This window comes from Python bivittatus, unplaced genomic scaffold, assembly GCF_059951505.1.
Source record: "Python bivittatus isolate LINGU-HERP-01145 unplaced genomic scaffold, Pbiv_v1 ctg000980_np1212, whole genome shotgun sequence".
NCBI lineage: Eukaryota > Metazoa > Chordata > Lepidosauria > Squamata > Pythonidae > Python > Python bivittatus.
The window spans coordinates 31,907,144-31,926,368 of NW_028277125.1; the positions used below are offsets into that span (position 1 = coordinate 31,907,144).

The 19,225-nt window shown below is 36.4% G+C and overlaps 1 pseudogene; it reads right to left on the reverse strand.

The window, feature by feature from the left end:
* Positions 1-597: 597 nt before the first annotated feature.
* LOC112542569 (U2 spliceosomal RNA) lies at positions 598-670 on the reverse strand (annotated as a pseudogene).
* Between the last annotated feature and the right edge of the window lie 18,555 nt (positions 671-19,225).

The window sequence follows — 19,225 nt, forward strand, 5'->3', positions numbered from 1 at the left end:
CTGGCCTCCCTACACATGCAATTGGATGAAACTGGAAGCAGAGTTTTGAAAAAACCTTAATGGTGAAAACTGATCTCTTGTTTGATCTCTGGAGTCCCAGTAAGTGGTCTCAGTAATTTAATGTCCAGAACAGGCAGGATAAGTGCATTGAGAAAGACTATATATCAAGGTCAAAAACTATTTCCTTTGCTTGCTACCATAACTCTCCCTTTCTTCACTACCATAATTCACAAGAGATTCCTTTTCAGGGTCATAGCCAAAACAAATGACAGGAGAAGTTCTACATGTGGAAAAAGAACTGACCTAGTATAGAGTGTCAACTACTAAAAACAAAACAAAACAAAACAAAAAACAAAAAACAAAAACACCTTTTTCTGATCTGCCTTCACAATTGGAACTCAGGATTTGGAAGTCAATTTTAACAGCATAGAATCAAATACTTGAATGATCTTTTTGCATCAGTCTTATTCCGTTATCTTTTTCTCAACAAACCACCCCACATTTTTCACAATGGCTAGGACACTTCCTACTATTCAATTATTCCCACTGGGTAGATTCTATTTTAGTAGTGATATTGGCTTGGATTTAGATTACATTATGAGATTCTGACCTGTTTAAATTAATTGAACAGATACTACACTTGATCTTAGCCAAAAGGCTAGACCGTAATATTTTAGATCTATGCTTGCACAGGTACTTAACCCATTATTATAGTATTGTATGATACATTTTTATTCTAAAGACTCCTTGTTATGCTAGTATTTTATGTCACCCATTTGATTTTACTTTTGTGTTTTATATTTTCAAATTTTGACCAAATAAACATTATTATCAATTGAATAAATTATTCAAGGCTGTTTATTCACACATTGTGTGGATGTAAAAAAATATATATTTGAATACTTAATAACCTGCTGTGATTGTTTTTCTGCATATGTACAAATGCAGAAATCAAGTTGTAAGGCCTAGTCAGTAATTATTTGCTGTATTAGCATCTGTGTTTAGAATTATAGTCCTGTGGCTTCCTGGGAAGAAATGCCAGACTGAAGATGGCTCCACAAAAAGTGGAGCTGAAGACCGCAGCAGAATGAAGAGCCAGCAAGTAGACCTTTGTAATTCCTCTCTGGAGAAGAAAAGGACATGAGATTGCCCACAAGTGCTCCTTGTGAGGAGATCACAAGTCAACAGTCTCTGGTGGATTTAGAGCTTTGGGAAACCAGGGAATAGCCATCTTGCTCAAACTACAGTCACTGTAGTCTTTAAAAGGACACTGGGTTCTCATACTTCCTTTCTTAATCACTTTCGGAAATCGCTTATTAACTGTTTTTCAGCATTTATTTATCTATTTATCTATTTATCTATTTATCTATTTATCTATTTATCATATTTATATAGCCGCCCATCTCACACAAGGTAACTCTGGGTGGTGTAAAACAATTAAAAAATAAATACATAAAAACAATTACATATAAAAAACTGTAAAAGCACACAAAACAGGAAGGGATAAAATTAATAAGGGAGCCATCGTAAAATCTCTCCAGTCCCCTGGGAGCCCCAAGCCTGATCACATAACCAGGTCTTAAGGGACTTACAGAATGTTAAGAGGGATGGAGCTAATCTCACTTCCGGGGGCAGAAGATTCCAAAGGTGGGCACCACAGCAGAGAAGTCCCGCCTCCTGGGACCCACCAAATGTAATTCTCAAGCAGATGGGATCCACAGCATGCCTTCTCTGCCAGATCTGATGGGATGGGCAGATGTAATCAGGGAGAGGTAGTCCCTCAGGTAACTCGGCCCCAAGCCATGAAGGGCTTTAAAGGTCAAAAACAGCCCCTTGAATTGGACCCAGAAGCAAACTGGCAACCAGTGCAGCTTGCGAAGCAGGGGTATAATGTGTAGGGGCACATATAACTGCCTGCACCACTGCATTTTGCACCAGCTGAAGCTTCTGGATACTCTTCAAGGGCAGCCCCATGTAGAGTGCATTCCAGAAATCCAAATGGATCAACAGGTTTTACAGCACCAGTTTAAGGACTATTTCTTCTTCTTCTTCTTCTTCTTCTTCTTCTTCTTCTTCTTCTTCTTCTTCTTCTTCTTCTTCTTCTTCTTCTTCTTCTTCTTCTTCTTCTTCTTCTTCTTCTTCTTCTTCTTCTCCTCCTCCTCCTCCTCCTCCTCCTCCTCCTCCTCTTCTTCTTCTTCTTCTTCTTCTTCTTCTTCTTCTTCTTCTTCTTCTTCTTCTTCTTCTTCTTCTTCTTCTTCTTCTTCTTCTTCTTCTTCTTCTTCCAGGAATAAACAGAAAAATGGTGATTAAGACTTTGATTTTAGAAAGTTACCAACAGACTAAGGGTCCAGATAAATTTGAAATAAAGTTTTGGAATTAATTATAAACAATCCTTTTAAAACAATGCTTTTGTTCTGAATTCTTTTAAAAAAAATAGACTTTAAACATTTGACATAGAGGGAATTAGGAGAAACTAAAGATTACAATTAAAGGAGAAGAACACTCAAACTCAACTTACAAATGAAGCAAAATATTTTAACATCTGACATATTGAAGGATATTTTTGAACAATTGTCTCAGCAGTTAATTTTAAGAGTGTGTCCCTCTATAGATAGACTGTGTTTAAACAATGCTATGGAAGAGGAACAAGTATTACATGACATGATTAAGAGTGATTTGAAAGTGGATTTAAAAATGACAGGCTACAAGAATGATATGGAAAAAGATGTTTTACTGGACATACAAAAGAAACTGGCTGGTGTCTTAATAATTAAAAGGGATATACAAATAACAAGCCAAAAGAGTGACCTGCATAATTTTCCTATATTTACAAAAGAGGCTTGTTAAAGCTTTGAAGAATTTTGTGAGAAGGGACAAAGATAAAATGAAAAGAAATTAATTTCTAGGACCCTATGTGAAGGGACTAAAGATCAAGACTGATAAAAATAAAAGGAATATATATATATAAAGTTGGTTTATTTGATGAAGGTTAAAATAGATATCGTGTTATCTCTGGTAACCCTCAATGAATTTTGCTGACATCAGGACTGAAATGACAAGGACTTATGGATTTGTTTATAGATAAAAGACAGGATATGGGAAGAAGATATAATTTATTGTATTTTAAGAGAAAGTGACAAGTTACTAAAATTGTTTATACTTGTGATGAAGGGGAAGTCACTTCTTTATATATTTCTTTTCTTTTTCTTTACTATATTCTTATTTTTTCTTTCTTTTCTGTTTTTCTTTCTATTTTTCTCTTCTTTTCTGCATCTTCTATTTTTTCTTTCTATTCTTTTATTTTTTAAAGTTTTCATTAAAAAATAAAAAAGAAAAGAAAAGAAGTTATAGTCTGTATAATTTTCTATCACAATATGTAGATTTGGAGCCAAAAATAAATGTATGTAAAGCACAGTTATGCTTATGATCTCACAAAGCCACACCTGAATTTCTCCCACTGATATCTTTCTTGACTGGAAAGATACAGTGATGATCTGCTAGTCATACATTTTTCATCTCCAAATCTCATTTAGATCCATGTGTCTTGCCATAATTTCATCTCCATACTCTGCAAACACATAATACTGGAGATGCTTATTGATTAAATGCAAAATCAATCTTACGTGTGTGTGTATGTGTGTGTGTGTACCTTCATATTCATTATGTGCTATTTGAACTTCAGATTTCTTTAAAATCTGAAAAAAACTGCATTTCTTTAAAATACATATTTTGCATTTATTCTTAATATATGTACTATGTACTACTATATACATAATATACATATTTTATGCATATTATGTATACTATATTTGCATATATTTAGTATATTTTATGCATATACTATATTTTATACTATAGTCAAATTAATATTTATTTATTTAACATATTTATATAGCTGCTCATCTCACATAATGTGACTCTGGGCAGCGTACAACAATTAAAAAAAATAAATACATAAAACAATTACACATAAAAAACTGTAAAATGCACAGTTGCTTCATACAACTGCACCACAAAAATTTAGAAAAGTGTGAATATCAAAAGATTATTGAATTCCAATTCACATTTAAATTCAGGAACCAAGAATTAGGCAAATTTACATTAAAATGTGAATTGAGTGACTTCTCCACCATTCTTAATGAAACCACTTTGTAAAAACAAAAACAGAACTGATAGTATCTGAGACAACAGTAAGCAACTCCTATGTACTGATGACATGTTAGCTCAAAAAGGCATGCTGATGTGATTATGTAAGTGCAACCAAAGTAATTGGTCCGTGGATTCTGTTGCTATACTAACAGACTGATGTCCATCAATTGCTAAGAATAATAATAAAAGAAAGAGTGAATTGCAATTTAAAATAAGCTATGAATGTGTCACTGAACCTAATCATTCTCCAAGTGAAATTGCCAGGCAGGAGAGCAAAGCGCAAGTCAGAACAGATATGATAAAGCAATGGAATAAACCCTGGAAAATCCTGTCCTAATTACATAGAGTCATTTTCATATTGCCTGTATGATATTTCTTATATTGATGATCTAGTAAATATGTTATCCTTGGATATATTTTTCAAGTACTAAATATATTCTAGTATATCTGACACAATGGTATGGGAAAGATTGAAGGCAAAAGGAGAAGAGGACAGCAGAGGATGAGATGGTTAGATAGCATCACTGAAGCAATGAGCATGATTGTTTGCTCAAACTCAGGGAGGCAGTGAAGGAAAGGAAGGCCTGGCACAATATGGTTCATGGGGTCACAAAGAGTCAGACACGACTTAACAACTGAACAACAACAATTGTCTTGACATTGATCTTTACAGTTTGTAGACCCAAAACAGTTTTAAGACTTGACTTCATTTATGGATTTGTTATTCATCAGTGCATAGCATGTTATTCAGCATATTTTAAATACATTGTGGCTCCCTGATGAAAAACCATATGCCTTAAAGCAATTTTACTGAACCTGATGCCTTCCAGAGGTTTTGACCTATAATTCCCATTATCCCTAATCATTAGTACATTTGGGTGGGAACTGATGGGACTTGGAGACAAAAACATCTGGAGAAAATCATGCTAGGGAAGATTACACAAAAAACAGGCAGAACAGTATTATCTACAATATCCGTGGTAAAAATATTAATTGAATGAAATTTGCAATAAGACTATTAGCTTTTACAGCTGTTTTCAGCATTCTTAAAAATAACATAAATTAGAAAGATTCTTTTGCATCATCTTTCTTTTATATTCTCTTAAAATGGTTGTTTTTTGAATAGTGTTGTCTTCACATACTGGTGGGCAGAGAGGTGATTGGGCTAAACGCTCTCAGTGGATCTCCATTTCTTTAAGTCCTTTTTTTTTTTTTTTTTTTAATCTTCAAGGCATTGTAACAGTATGGCTACCCAAATATTAACCAGGACTGTCTAACGCAGAAACATCATTGCCAATAGATGGAAGCTGTATTGGTGCCAGTTTGTTTCCAGGTGCAACTCAAGGTGGTGTTATCACCTTTAAAGTTTAACATGGCTTGGAGCCTAATTATCTGTGAGACTGCTTACTTCAAACAGAATTGCTCACCCAAAATGTGCCTGCAGAGGGTCCATAACCCTTGTGAAGTGTGGGACTTGGAGGTGAATATTTTCTGCAGGAGCTTTTCTCTTAAGGAACACATACAAGTTTAGGATCCTCAGACCTGACATCAAAAGGCTGCTGAAAATATAGTTATTTCAAAGAACACTGAGGACTATAGAATGGAGGGTAATGAGCATGGCACAATTAGCACTAGTACAGAGATAACTATGGGTTATTATATTGGCTTTATTGAAGGTGTTATGCGTTATTCTGATTGGATGACTAGAAAGAAAGAAAGAAAGAAAGAAAGAAAGAAAGAAAGAAAGAAAGAAAGAACGAAAGAAAGAAAGAAAGAAAGAAAGAAAGAAAGAGGGAGGGAGGGAGGGAGGGAGGGAGGGAGGAAAATAGTCTTGCATAGGTTGACTTGGCCAGACTTTTCCACAGACAAATGTCCCAGTACTGTGAAATGTTTCATGGACGTGTATTGTTTCACCTCAACAAAGGCTAAAGGGGCAGATCTACAATACCTTCTAGGTTTATTGTTTAAATAGCAAAGTGAAAATAACATGGCCACTCTGCCTTCCCATCCAACCCATTTTTAATGGCCTTTTTAAATTAAATTTTGTGCCAAAAATTATTCAGCATTTATTTATAATTTTAGTTATTTTACATATCCTATGTCATTATGACAACTTTTAGAACATACTTGCAGACTCATAATCAATAAATGAACTAAAGACTCATTTCCTATTGTCAGTTTTCTGAATTGTTATACGTGCACGGTTACTTTTCAGTGAACCAGCTGACCCTTGGAATATGTTGAGCAGCAAGGATGAGGGCTGAGCAGGTTTTTGCCAGCTGACTCCTGGTGCTCACAAAGAGGAAGAATTCAGGTGCAAGAAGGTTCTGGATCATGAACATGGGAGGGTGGGTAGCAGGAGGACTATAGGAAAGCATCTGGAGATCCTCTACAGACCACACTTTGAGAATAATTGTTCTGTATACCAAGAGGGCAGGTAAACAGAAAACAGTAGCAAAAAAGCAGGAGAGAAACTATCACACACATTCAGAAGGCTCTGTAGTATATTGCATCCCCTCAGAAGGTGGTGTAGGCCTCATCAGGTTCTTATGAATTAACCCTGCAAATGGAATCTTCATTGCTTCCATAAATCTATAGGGGATAAGAAAAAGGTGAAGTTCATGCTAGGTTTTGAATTGGAAATATTATGGAAGAAATATTGAATAAAGATTCTGCTTGAAAGTTAAGTTTTTTTTAGATTTTAAGAAGAATCAGTTTGGTAGCTATATACATATTTTAATATGGGATTTTGTGAGAGGAAATGAGAGTATGTGTATGAATTATGAAAGTGTGTGATGTTTTCGCAGCTGCCACCTAATGATGTTCAGGTAAACATTTGAATTCTTAAAATAAATGATACACATATACCATGAATTAAGGGAAACTTTTTTAAAAAATCCTTCCAAATCTTATGTTCAATCATTAAGTCTTAAGCTTAATCTTTATTTTTAGCAAACAACTGAAATGAATCAGTAGTGGCATCTTTCTTAGATGACACCATGAGTTTGCATTCCAACTGCTGTAGACATTTTCTAATACCTCATACACTTCCCTTTAATAATTTATTTTTAAAAATATTTTTTTTATCCCACCTTACTACTTCAGTGCTTAGCACAGCTTTCAAAAATACAATAATAATTAAGATAGCATTAACATTTCAAGCATTAAAATGATCGTAAAACATAAAATAGCATTAGTAAAAATATAAAAAATTATATGAATATCTAAAACCCAAAATAATCAGAGCACTCACATTAGAAGGGATGCCAGGCTAAACAGGTAGGTCTGTAAACATTTTCTAAAAATTCAGAGTGACGAAGCCTGCCTTGGATTCGTTCGAATTTTATTTCAAAGGTCTGGTGCTGCTATGGAGATGGCCTGACAGACATAGGACCTTTGGTCAGGAGGAATCATCAGCGGCTTTTCCCCAGTGTATCTCAGATTAAAGTGAGATTAGTGCTGGGTGCGGCATTATCCCAGATATCCAGCTCCAGAGCTGTGTGTCCCAAACAACTGAAAGTTATTTCTACACTGAGATATTATTAAATTATTTTATTTTCTGATTTAGTTTTAAATCTTATCCCAGCTCTCAGGACTTTGCTTTTAATACTATAGTTAACTGCATGTGCGCATCTGTGCACACACACACACACACACACATGTAAATTTTTGTACTATCTAACAACAAGAATTCTCTATGGAGTCAAAATCTGTGAAATCTTTTTTGAACAAACAAATGGTTTGCAGATATTATATTGATAATCTGTACGCAGTCTTTTAAATGTGATTCAAATTATATTGATTCCTTTTTTCTGTACAATGGGCTGCATCAACACTGAAACATGCTAAGAACAAATCCTTACAAATTAGGTTCACTCCAAAAATCTCAAAGACTGCTTTGAACAATCCTACCTGTATGAGAATATCATAAGGAATGTGGTTTCTAGTACAATGCTTAAGAGTATAGCCTTCTAAGTGATGGAGCTTCAATAATGTAACTAAAAAGTTTGGTTGCCTTTGCTATTTTAATTATCAACTAAAGTTGTATTGTTAACAAGACACTTCAGGACAACAGATGTTCCAGAACTAGACTGCCTTTCAACTGGATTCTGTTTTAAATTGTTGTGCTTCCACTATTTTATGAGCATTTCTTTTATTGGCTGGTTTTATCTAATTGCTTTCATGGAAGATTGTTTTTACAAGATTGTTTTTATTTTGGACACTACTCTATATTCCTTCATTTCAACAGGAGAATACATCTGAACCAATTTCCCTAAGGATGCTTACAAAGAAATAAAGCAACAACAAAAACCACAGACTAAAAGGAACTTAAATCCAATAGCAGTACATCAATGACATATGCATTAAAATATTTCATTCTTCACCTAATATCTGTCAGATAATAGTGTATTTCATCATCGTGATTGAGAATCTCTTGTCCCTGATGTTGCCATTGAAAATAGAAATATTCTGGACCAATTTGTATAGCTAAATGAGGTAGTTATTTAGGTAACAATATTATCTCTCAGGGTGCAAACATGTTGAGGTTGTGAATAAAAGAATTTTGGGTTAGCTAAAATAATCTAATTAGTTCATGGCAAAGCTGAGATTTGTACCAGAAATGTATTTTTATACCTCAATGCAAGTTTTATCAGCTTTTTCATACTTCTAAATCAAGATTCCAATTAAATGCGCAAGTTGCTATGCTCTTTGGTATTACAGATGTATTACACAAAGAAATATTTTCCCCATATTTCTTTAGTCTTTTTGTATTGCAGCAATTCTATGCAATAGTATCATTCGTCCAGTCTAAAGACTACAGAAAAATTGGTACAGAAGTCATGATTTATATATTCTTGAGAATTAAGGAACTATCAGTTTATTCAGTCCAGATTTGATGTATGAACTCCAGACAACTGATGTATGAATTCAGGACAGTTGAAGAGAAATTCAGTCCCTACTGAAACTCTCCCATCTTTAAGCAGAGAGATTTTTCATTGAAAAGGTGAAAAGCAGATATATATTGCATCACACATGTCTTACTCCTTACTGTAACACATGAAGCATTCTCAAACACTAAGCAGAATAGCAGTAGAACTTCTAATTATGGATTGATTTATTTGTGCATTTAGCTAGTATATGAAGTAGTCCTATGCAGATACAGCTTTTATGCTAAACTGCTTCTAGTTTGCAAAAAGGAAACACAAATGGGGACTGATTCTCTTTCTTGTGAAGACTTTATGTTGGCCATTTCATAATATTATGTAACACCAAGATTTTCTTTATTTTAGGTTTTCACATGCATGCTAAGCCACTGATTTCAATGGGAAAAAAATGGGGGGAAAAGATGAAGGAAAAAAAAATACTTTGCCATGGGATGGATGGCTAGAGCTAAAATGAATATTTGCTCCTGAGACATCTCAGAATTTTTACAAGCTCCTTAGCTAGTCTTTATCTTTTAGACATTAAATTTAGATGGCAGTAATTAATATATATATAGGCATTTTAAAGGGAATAAAATGTTTAATCATGGAAATAAAGTAGTTTATTCTCTTGTTCTTTATGATAGTTTATTAATTATGTTGTTTATCAATAAAGTGTTATACTATGCATTTTACTATAATTTTAGGATTTAATTTGCAGTGCAAGCTGTGATAAATATCCCTGAAAAATGGTATATAAATACCTTTAACCAACTGGTTGATTAACCAGCTGACAAATATATTTGCTTATTATTTAAATTTTTCACCTCTGATCAGCCCTAGCTATTCCGACTGAACATTTGTAATCTCAATTATCAAACAACACTTCTTTCACATTCAAAGTAATTACAATCTACAGTTCATTTTCTTTATCTTCAGTTTATGGTAAATTAATAAACTTAGCATGAAGTAGCAGCAAAGTATGAGACTTGATCTTATCTACTAATAGAGTCTAGTGGTAGTATTTCAATTTTCCTTTACTACTCTGGTCAAATCTTTCTTTGAGTCTTAAGTGACTGCTGTTGGAATGTAATATTATTATCAAAGGAATATTCAAGAGATAAAGTTATAACTCCTTGCCTGAAACAACAAAAATAATTAGGCAGTCAATTAAAACTGAAGCAAGATTAATCTTTTGTACTACACTGTCTCTAAAGAATTGTCCTAAAACTTGCTGACATTATAGAACAGTTTCAAAACACACCAAATAGGTTTCTTGTAAGGAAAAAAAATCCACAGGGATTTGGAATACTTTCCCCATCTGTCCCATAAAGTCTTCTTGTTGAGCTCTTTTTTAATTTCTTCCCATTAAATGGCATTCATGGGCAAATAAATTGTGAATCAATGAAGCTTAATTCCTTTAATAGTCCTAATCCACTTCTGAACTAGATACAGTTCTGAGTATTTTATAAGAAATTTCTAATCTGTTCTTGGTTTTCATACAGCCAAATATTCTGGGGGCACTTATCATAGAGTGGATCCCCGTTCATAAAACAAGTTTCCACCCTTAAAATATGAACATACATTTTCTGTTAAAAGTCCTGCTAAAGCCAGGCATTTTGACTACTGCTGTGGTGGTTATAGTTATTTCAGAGATTCTGCAGATTTGGAGCAAGGGAAAATAAATAATGAAAGAGGCAATGGGTTGCTGCAGTTTCCCAAATGACAACAGAATAGAAAACTTTTAAAGGCAGACTAACTGGTAGGTGAAAACTGGTTATAGCTCTGACAGAGAAACATATTCTCATTACTATTTCAATATGCATATGTATGATAAGCCTAGGAAAGGTATTCTACATATGCAAACACAGATGCATCAGCTTATTACCTTGTATAATACTGAGAACAGATTGTCTTTTGGTATTTCACTGTTTGATGGGCAGACCTTTTCCCATGACTACTATATAAACAATTCAATATCTGAAAGGACCCTAAGCATGCTTGTCAGAGTCAACATTAGAATTAATAAAAGATGATCTGGTTCACTGTGTAGTTTCATGGAACCCAGAGGGGCTTCTTCTCTTCAATGTGTCTCTTCAATCTTCTCCTCTTCAAAGTTACCTGTTACAAATATCCATTATTTTGCATGTTTAAAAGGCATGTGGTAGTGCTCAGATTGATAACAGATTTCAGAATATTCTCAAATCAGCAGGGTAAAAAGTGACGAGTGGCTACTCAAGCTGATTCAGAGTTAAATAAATGGAAGACAGTGATAATAAATGCAATGATTCAGATTTCCATTGAAGTTTTCAGTAGAGAACACCATGTATGTGCTTTTGGAATGTACTACAGCAATGTGTGGGAAAGCAAAATTACCTGGTGGTAAATTTTGGAATGAAAGGTTTGTAATATAATCAAAGAAATCTTTTCACATAGGATGTCCTGAATAGGGCCTCTAGTTGAGCTACCCATTTTCTTTTATGTCTCACTACTTTACTGGTAATTCTTTTCTCCTAAATACAATTGCAGTTTGGTGGGCTGACAGTAAAGAATGGAATCTAGTATGTACAATGTTTATAATACAATTAAGTGCTGCACATCAGTCTTCTGATTTTTTGTGCTACAGGCAGAACAGATGGCCAGATATTTCTACTCAGTAAAACATTTTTACAGATGTGTTTTGTGCAATATTAGAACTAGGAGAAAGGAAGTGTTTAATAAATCTGGTAATCAGACTGTAGCATCTCTAAAGACCCAGTTAGATATGGCAAATCCACAATCTCCCACAATTCAACATCCCCCACCTATAATAATTAATTGGATTAGACAGCTATTTTAAAGATTGGGCAGATCAAGTGTTGATTTGGAAAAGGACAGCAGCTTTCCTTTGTGCTATTCTTTCCATGTAATACTCCTTCAAGTGCTAGGGCTGTGGCTAGGCTGAGATTTTAAATAACTATATGTCTTCTCTGAGAACAAATACCATTGTAGCATAAAATACCCCTTCATGGATCACTGCCTTGTCGTGGCGAAGGGGCTTGCGTAACTCAGTGAAGCCATGAGCTATACTGTGCAGGGCCACCCAAGACGGACAGGTCATGACAGAGAGTTCTGACAAAATGTGGTCTACTGGAGAAGGAAATGGCAACCAACTCCAGTATCCTTGCCAAGAAAACCCCATGGACAATGTTAAAAAGCTAAAAGATATGACGCCGGAAGATGAGCCCCTCAGGTTGGAAGGTGTCCAATATGCTACTGGGGAAGAGTGGAGGGCAATTCCAAGTAGCTCCAGAAAGAGTGAAGCGGCTGGGCCAAAGCCGAAAGGACGTTCAGCTGTGGATGTATCTGGAAGCGAAAAGAAGGTCCGATGCTGTAAAGAACAATATTGTATAGGTACCTGGAATGTAAGATCTATGAACCAAGGCAAGCTGGATGTGGTCAAACATGAGATGACAAGATTGAACATCGACATCTTGGGAATCAGCGAACTGAAATGGACGGGAATGGGTGAATTTAATTCAGGTGACCATTATATCTACTACTGTGGGCAAGAAACCCTTAGAAGAAATGGAGTTGCACTCATAGTCAATAAGAGAGTGGGAAAGGCACTCTGTAATGGGGTACAACCTCAAAAACGACAGAATGATCTCAGTGCGTATCCAAGGCAAACCATTCAATATCATAGTCATCCAAGTCTATGCCCCAACCACTGATGCCGAAGAAGCTGAAGTTGACCAGTTCTGTGAAGACCTACAACACCTTCTAGAACTAGCACCAAAAAAAGATGTCCTTTTCATCATAGGGGATTGGAATGCTAAAGTAGGAAGTCAAGGAATAATCAGAATAGCAGGCAGGTTTTGCCTTGGAGTACAAAATGAAGCAGGGCAAAGGCTAATAGAGTTCTGTCAAGAGAACAAGCTAGTCATAGCAAACACTCTTTTCCAACAACACAAGAGATGACTCTACACATGGACATCACCAGATGGTCAATACCGAAACCAGATTGATTATATACTTTGCAGCCAAAGATGGAGAAGCTCTATACAGACAGCAAAAACAAGACCAGGAGCTGACTGTGGCTCAGATCATGAGCTTCTTACTGCAAAATTTAGGCTTAAACTGAAGAACGTAGGGAAAACCGCTAGACCACACAGGTAGGAATTAGATCATATTCCTTGTGAGTACACAGTGAAGGTGATGAATAGATTTAGAGGATTAGATTTAGAGGATTAGACAGAGTGCCTGAAGAACTATGGACGGAAGTCCGTAACATTGTACAGGAGGCAGCAACTAAAACCATCCCAAAGAAAAAGAAATGCAAGAAAGCAAAATGGCTGTCTGATGAGGCTTTACAAATAGCTGTGGAAAGAAGGAATGTGAAAAGCAAGGGTGAAAGGGAAAGATATAAGCAACTGAATGCAGATTTCCAGAGAATAGCAAGGAGAGATAAGAAGGCCTTCTTAAATGAACAATGCAAAGAAATTGGGGAAAACAATAAAATGGGGAAGACTAGAGATCTCTTCAAGAAAATTGGAGATATCAAAGGAACGTTTAGTGCAAAGATGAGCATGATAAAGGACAAAAAAGGCAGGGGCCTAACAGAAGCAGAAGAGATTAAGAAGAGGTGGCAAGAATACACAGAAGAACTATACAAGAAAGATCTTAATATCCCTGATGTCCATGCTGGTGTGGTCACTGACCTTGAGCCAGACATCCTAGAGAGTGAAGTCAAGTGGGCCTTAGGAAGCATTGCTAACAACAAAGCTAGCAGAGATGACAGTATTCCAGCTGAGTTATTTAAAATACTAAAAGATGATGCTGTTAAAGTGCTGCACTCAATATACCAGCAAGTTTGGAAAATGCAACAGTGGCCAGGGGATTGGAAAAGGTCAGTATACGTTCCAATTCCAAAGAAGGGCAATGCCAAAGAATGCTCAAACTACCACACAATTGCACTCATTTCACATGCTAGCAAGGTTATGCTCAAAATCCTACAAGCTAGGTTTCAGCAGTACATGAACCGAGAACTACCGGATGTACAAACTGGGTTTTGAAGAGGCAGAGGAACTAGAGATCAAACTGCCAACATTCGCTGGATTATGGAGAAAGCACGAGAATTCCAGAAAAACATCTACTTCTGCTTCATTGACTATGCAAAAGCTTTTGATTGTGTGGATCACAACAAACTGTAGCAAATTCTTAAAGAGATGAGGGTACCAGAGCACCTTACCTGTCTCCTGAGAAATCTGTATGCAGGCCAAGAAGTAACAGTTAGAACCGGTCATGGAACAACCAGTTGGTTCAAAATAGGGAAAGGAGTACGACAAGGCTGTATACTGTCACCCTGCTTATTTAACCTATATGCAGAGTACATCATGAGAAATGCCAGGCTGGAAGAATCACAAGCCAGAATTAAGATTGCAGGGAGAAACATCAACAACCTCAGATATGCAGATGATACCACCCTAATGGCAGAAAGTGAAGAAGAAAAGAACCTCTTGATGAGGATGAAAGAGGAGAGTGCAAAAGCTGGCTTGAAACTCAACATTAAAAAAACTAAGATCATGGCATCCGGACCCATCAATTCCTGGCAAATATAAGGGGTAGAAATTGAAGCAGTAACAGACTTCATTTATTTGGGCTCCAAGATCACCACAGACGGAGACTGCAGCCATGAAATTAGAAGGCACTTGCTCCTTAGGAGGAAAGCTATGGCAAACCTAGATAGCATATTAAAAGGAGAGACATCACCTTGCTGACAAAGATCCGCATAATCAAAGCTATGGTTTTTCCAGTAGTAATGTATGGCTGTGAGAGCTGGACCATAAAGAAGGCTGAGCACCAAAGAATTGATGCCTTTGAACTGTGGTGCTGGAGAAGACTCTTCAGAGTCCCCTGGACTGCTAGGAGGTCAGACCAGTCAATCTTAAGGGAAATCAACCCTGATTGCTCATTGGAAGGATTGATAATGAAGCTCAAGCTCAGATACTTTGGTCACCTAATGCGAAGAGAGATCACTTTGGAGAAGACCCTGATGCTGGGAAAGATTGAAGGCAAAAGGAGAAGAGGACGGCAGAGGATGAGATGGTTAGATAGCATCACTGAAGCAATGAGCATGAAACTGAGCAAACTCAGGGAGGCAGTGAAGGACAGGAAGGCCTGGCACGATATGGTTCATGGGGTCACGAAGAGTCGGACACGACTTAACGACTGAACAACAAAAAGCATAAAATAATATATATTTAAAGTGAAAATGGTACAATAAACATCTCTACATTCAGTCAAGAGCCACCTGAGAATGAATGAATGAATGAATGAATGAATGAATGAATGAATGAATGAATGAGGAGACAAGCAGCATTGGATTCCTATGACTGTGTTGCCAAGGTATTAATAATGGAACAGTTTGCTGCTGTCTTGATATCCTGCTGTTATCTGCGGCCCTGGACTCCAACCCAAATATCCAATACTAGTTCTATTGGAATGGGTGGAAATGTATTTATTTGTCTCTTTGTCCTTGGAGTTTTAAGAATAACTTTGGCAAGTTATTAGACAAGCATCACTGGGTCCTAACACATGGTGATGACACCTGGATAACTTTGGCTGATTTCAAAAACTTGAACAGGGTCAGATCTAATAGAGGTGAATATGTGTAGCTCAGGGTTGAACTGTGGAGTCCTTGGGGTTCTCTGAGCTTGGTTCTTTTCTTGCAAATGTTTCATTACCCAGCTAGGTAACATCTTCAGTGCTAAAATGGGATGGGGTTTGCTCTCTATTTATATACTGTGGCATGCTTTGTCAGTGCTGGTGGGGGTAAGGGTTTTTGTTTTGCTCCTCTGGTAGTTCCTTGATTAGCATATGTTTACTGCTTGATTGTGTGCCTGGTGATAACCTTTGCTTATCTGGGTGATGATTGCTGGTGAGGTGATCTTCTGCTCTTTTGTCTCTTTTAAATAGTATGGGGATGCTGTTTATCTCTATGTGCCTGTTGATGGCTGCCTTGTCTGAATACCAAGCTTCCAAGAATTCTCTTGCATTTTTGGATTTAGCTTGGTCTAAAATGCTGACAGTTTCCCAGTTAAAACTTTGGTTCAGTCGGTCCATGTGTTATGAGATTAAGGAGTTTTCATCATGTCTTCTGACTGCTAGTTGGTGCTCATGAATGTGCTCTGCTAGTCTTCTGCCTGTCTGCCCTACATAGTGTTTGTTACAGTCCTTACACTGTATGTTGTAGATGACTCCTGTTTTTTCTTCTTGTGCTACTGGGTCTTTTGGTTTACTTAGGATATTTTGGAGTGATTTTGTTGGTTTATGTGCTACAGAGATGCCATGTGGTTGTAATAGTCTGTTGGTGGTTTCTGAGACATTTCTGATATATGGCAGTGTGATCCTTTTCATAGCTTGTGTAGGTTGTGTTGTAGTAGGTTGAGTGGTCAGGCACTTTTTGATAAAGTTGTGTGGATATCCAGTTTGTTGGAAGATGTTGTACAGGTGGTCTTTTTCCTTTCTCTGCTGTTCTGGGCTTCTGCAATGCGTTTGTGCTCGCTTTAAATAATGTTCTTGCACAGTTCCTCTTGTGGGAGGTAGGGTTGTTACTTTGGTAATGGAGTATTTGATTGGTGTGGGTTGTCTTCCAATAAACTTGGGTTTCTAATTTACAGTTGTTTCCTCTGCTGATGAGGATATCCAGGAAGGGTAGCATGTTGTTGTTTTCTTCCTCTCTGGTGAATTTTATTCCTTTGAAGACAATCAACAACAACTTTAAAAATAAAATAAAATTTAAAACTTTAAAAATAAAACTCATTAGTTCAAGTGAATTCCCAGACATTTGCTTTGTTAAAAAATCAAAATAATTTCCTCAACATTTATTTTAACTTATCTCTTAATATTTTCCTTTAAATCTACTTTATATTATTTATCAAATTCAGATAAGAAAAACTAATACAGAAAATAAGACAGAAAAGTTAGAATTATATTAAAGGATTATTTTATCAACTTTGCAGCAAGAACAGTTGGAAGTGAGCTTGATTGCCATCAACTATTCATTTGTAGGGAAACTGCTGATAACCTCATGCTTTCCTTTCTGCATAAAGTATCTCTGTTGAATTTCTAGTGACGTTAATATAGTATATGAAATTTTGAGGAAACTCTTTGTTTTATATAGATGCATGAGGTGTAATTTCATCAGAGACATTTCTATCAAGTAATCTTAGACATTTTAAATGTTTCTCTGAACATATCTCTCTGCAGCCTGAGTATGGCTCAAAACTTCTGTCATAACATGCAAGACTGAATAATACCTTTGCTTATGTGGTACAAAATGTAAGAACTTGGCTTAATATTCTAATTTCCTGGGTTTTTGAAACACCAGTGAAAATTGGAATTAAACCATTTTTTTAATTGAATGTGTATGTATGCGGGGAGTATCCTTCCCCTTGCTACAGCTGTTATTACTTATGTCAGAAAAAGAATGCAGATGTTATTCCAATCTCCACTGAGATAATTTGAGATAATGGCTTTTGTGTGTGTCTGTGTGTGTGTGTATTAATAAGCACTTATATTAGGGGCATTCTCCCCTGTATATGAACGTGTGTGTGTGTGTGTGTGTGTGTGCATGTGCACACATGCATACATGTGCATGTGCATGCTTTTGACTCCTGATGACTGCCTGGGCTAGTCCCTGCAGTTTTCTTAGCAAGGTTTTTTGGACCTGATTTGCCATTGCCTCCTTCCTAGGGCTGAGAGAAAGTGACTGGCCCAAGGTCACCCAGCTGGCTTTGTGTCTAAGGTGGGATTAGAACTCACAGTCTTCCAGTTTCTAGCCTGATGCCTTCACCACTAGACCAAACTGGCTGTCTCTTAGAACCTTTGATATTTAGCACAATAATAGAGCGGCTAATCAATGACAACCAAATCAGTGAAAGCACTTCAGTATAGATAATTCATGCTGCATTTAGAGTCTATCCTAAAAGGCTACTGTCAAAAGGCTAAACAGACCTGCTTCTTAGCCTGGGACTCTGAGAGATGCAGGTCACATAAATTCCTACAATTCAGAGCAGTCATCGCTATTGACTAAGCAACTTAAGAATTAGGGAAACTGAATTCTAGCATTTTTAAAGAACACTAGCTTTGTAAATACTTCTCTATAGCCTATGGTATGTTTTTTGTTGCTTTTATTCATCATTACATTTATTTATTTATTTTATTTTATTTGTAAGGCTGCCCATCTCAAACAAGTGACTCTTGGCAGTGAACAACAATAAGAAACCAGCAAAAGAGAGAGAGAGAAAGAGACATGCATACACAGACCCCCCCCCCCAAATCAATTAAAAATCCACAATACAAATATTTCAATAAAACTAATTCACAGGGCCCAGCAGACATTCCAGCCCCCAAGCCTGGGAACGCAGCTATGTCAAATAAATAGATGCACAGTATATTTATTTAAAATAAATAAACATTTAAAACATTTAAATGATAGATTGAAGTAATTCAATGTAGGTGAAGTATGATACAGAGCCAATATCTTAAGCAGCAGTTATTTTGATAGGAGATACATTTTCTCAGAAAAAAAATTGCCTTTAAAAAAAGTAATGCCTTTTCAGAGGTATAGATATAGGTGATGTAGATATAGTTATATCATGTACACACACACACACACAATTATATACATAAAATGCTTTTCATTCTTTGAACTGTGAAGCAAGTTGAGAAAACTAAGTTATCATTTCTATACCAACTCACCAGGCAAAAGCCTACAGTTTAAGTGTTCTATGATTAGCTTTGCTGAATGTGCATTTAGTAAGGGAGTACCCACGGGCAAGATCTAGTCAAGCTGCTGAGGGGGTGGGAGGGGGCCTGATTTCAGTGAGAGATCCCAAGACAATCCCCCTGTATCTACTCAGCCATGTGTGTCTGGAAAACTGAAACCTAGATTCAAAAAGGCCACAGTATAAATGTGAGGCATTACTCTCCTGAAGGGCATTCCATAACTAGAGCATCCAACGGAAAAGCCTTGAAAAAATCACGGAAACAAGCCATCTTATTTCTCTTCCTTATGAGTCATTAAGAGAGCCAGTTTGGTGAAGTGGTTAAGGCACCGGGCTAAAAAAGAAGGCAGCCCTTCCAAAATCTTGCCAGAAGTCAACAATGGC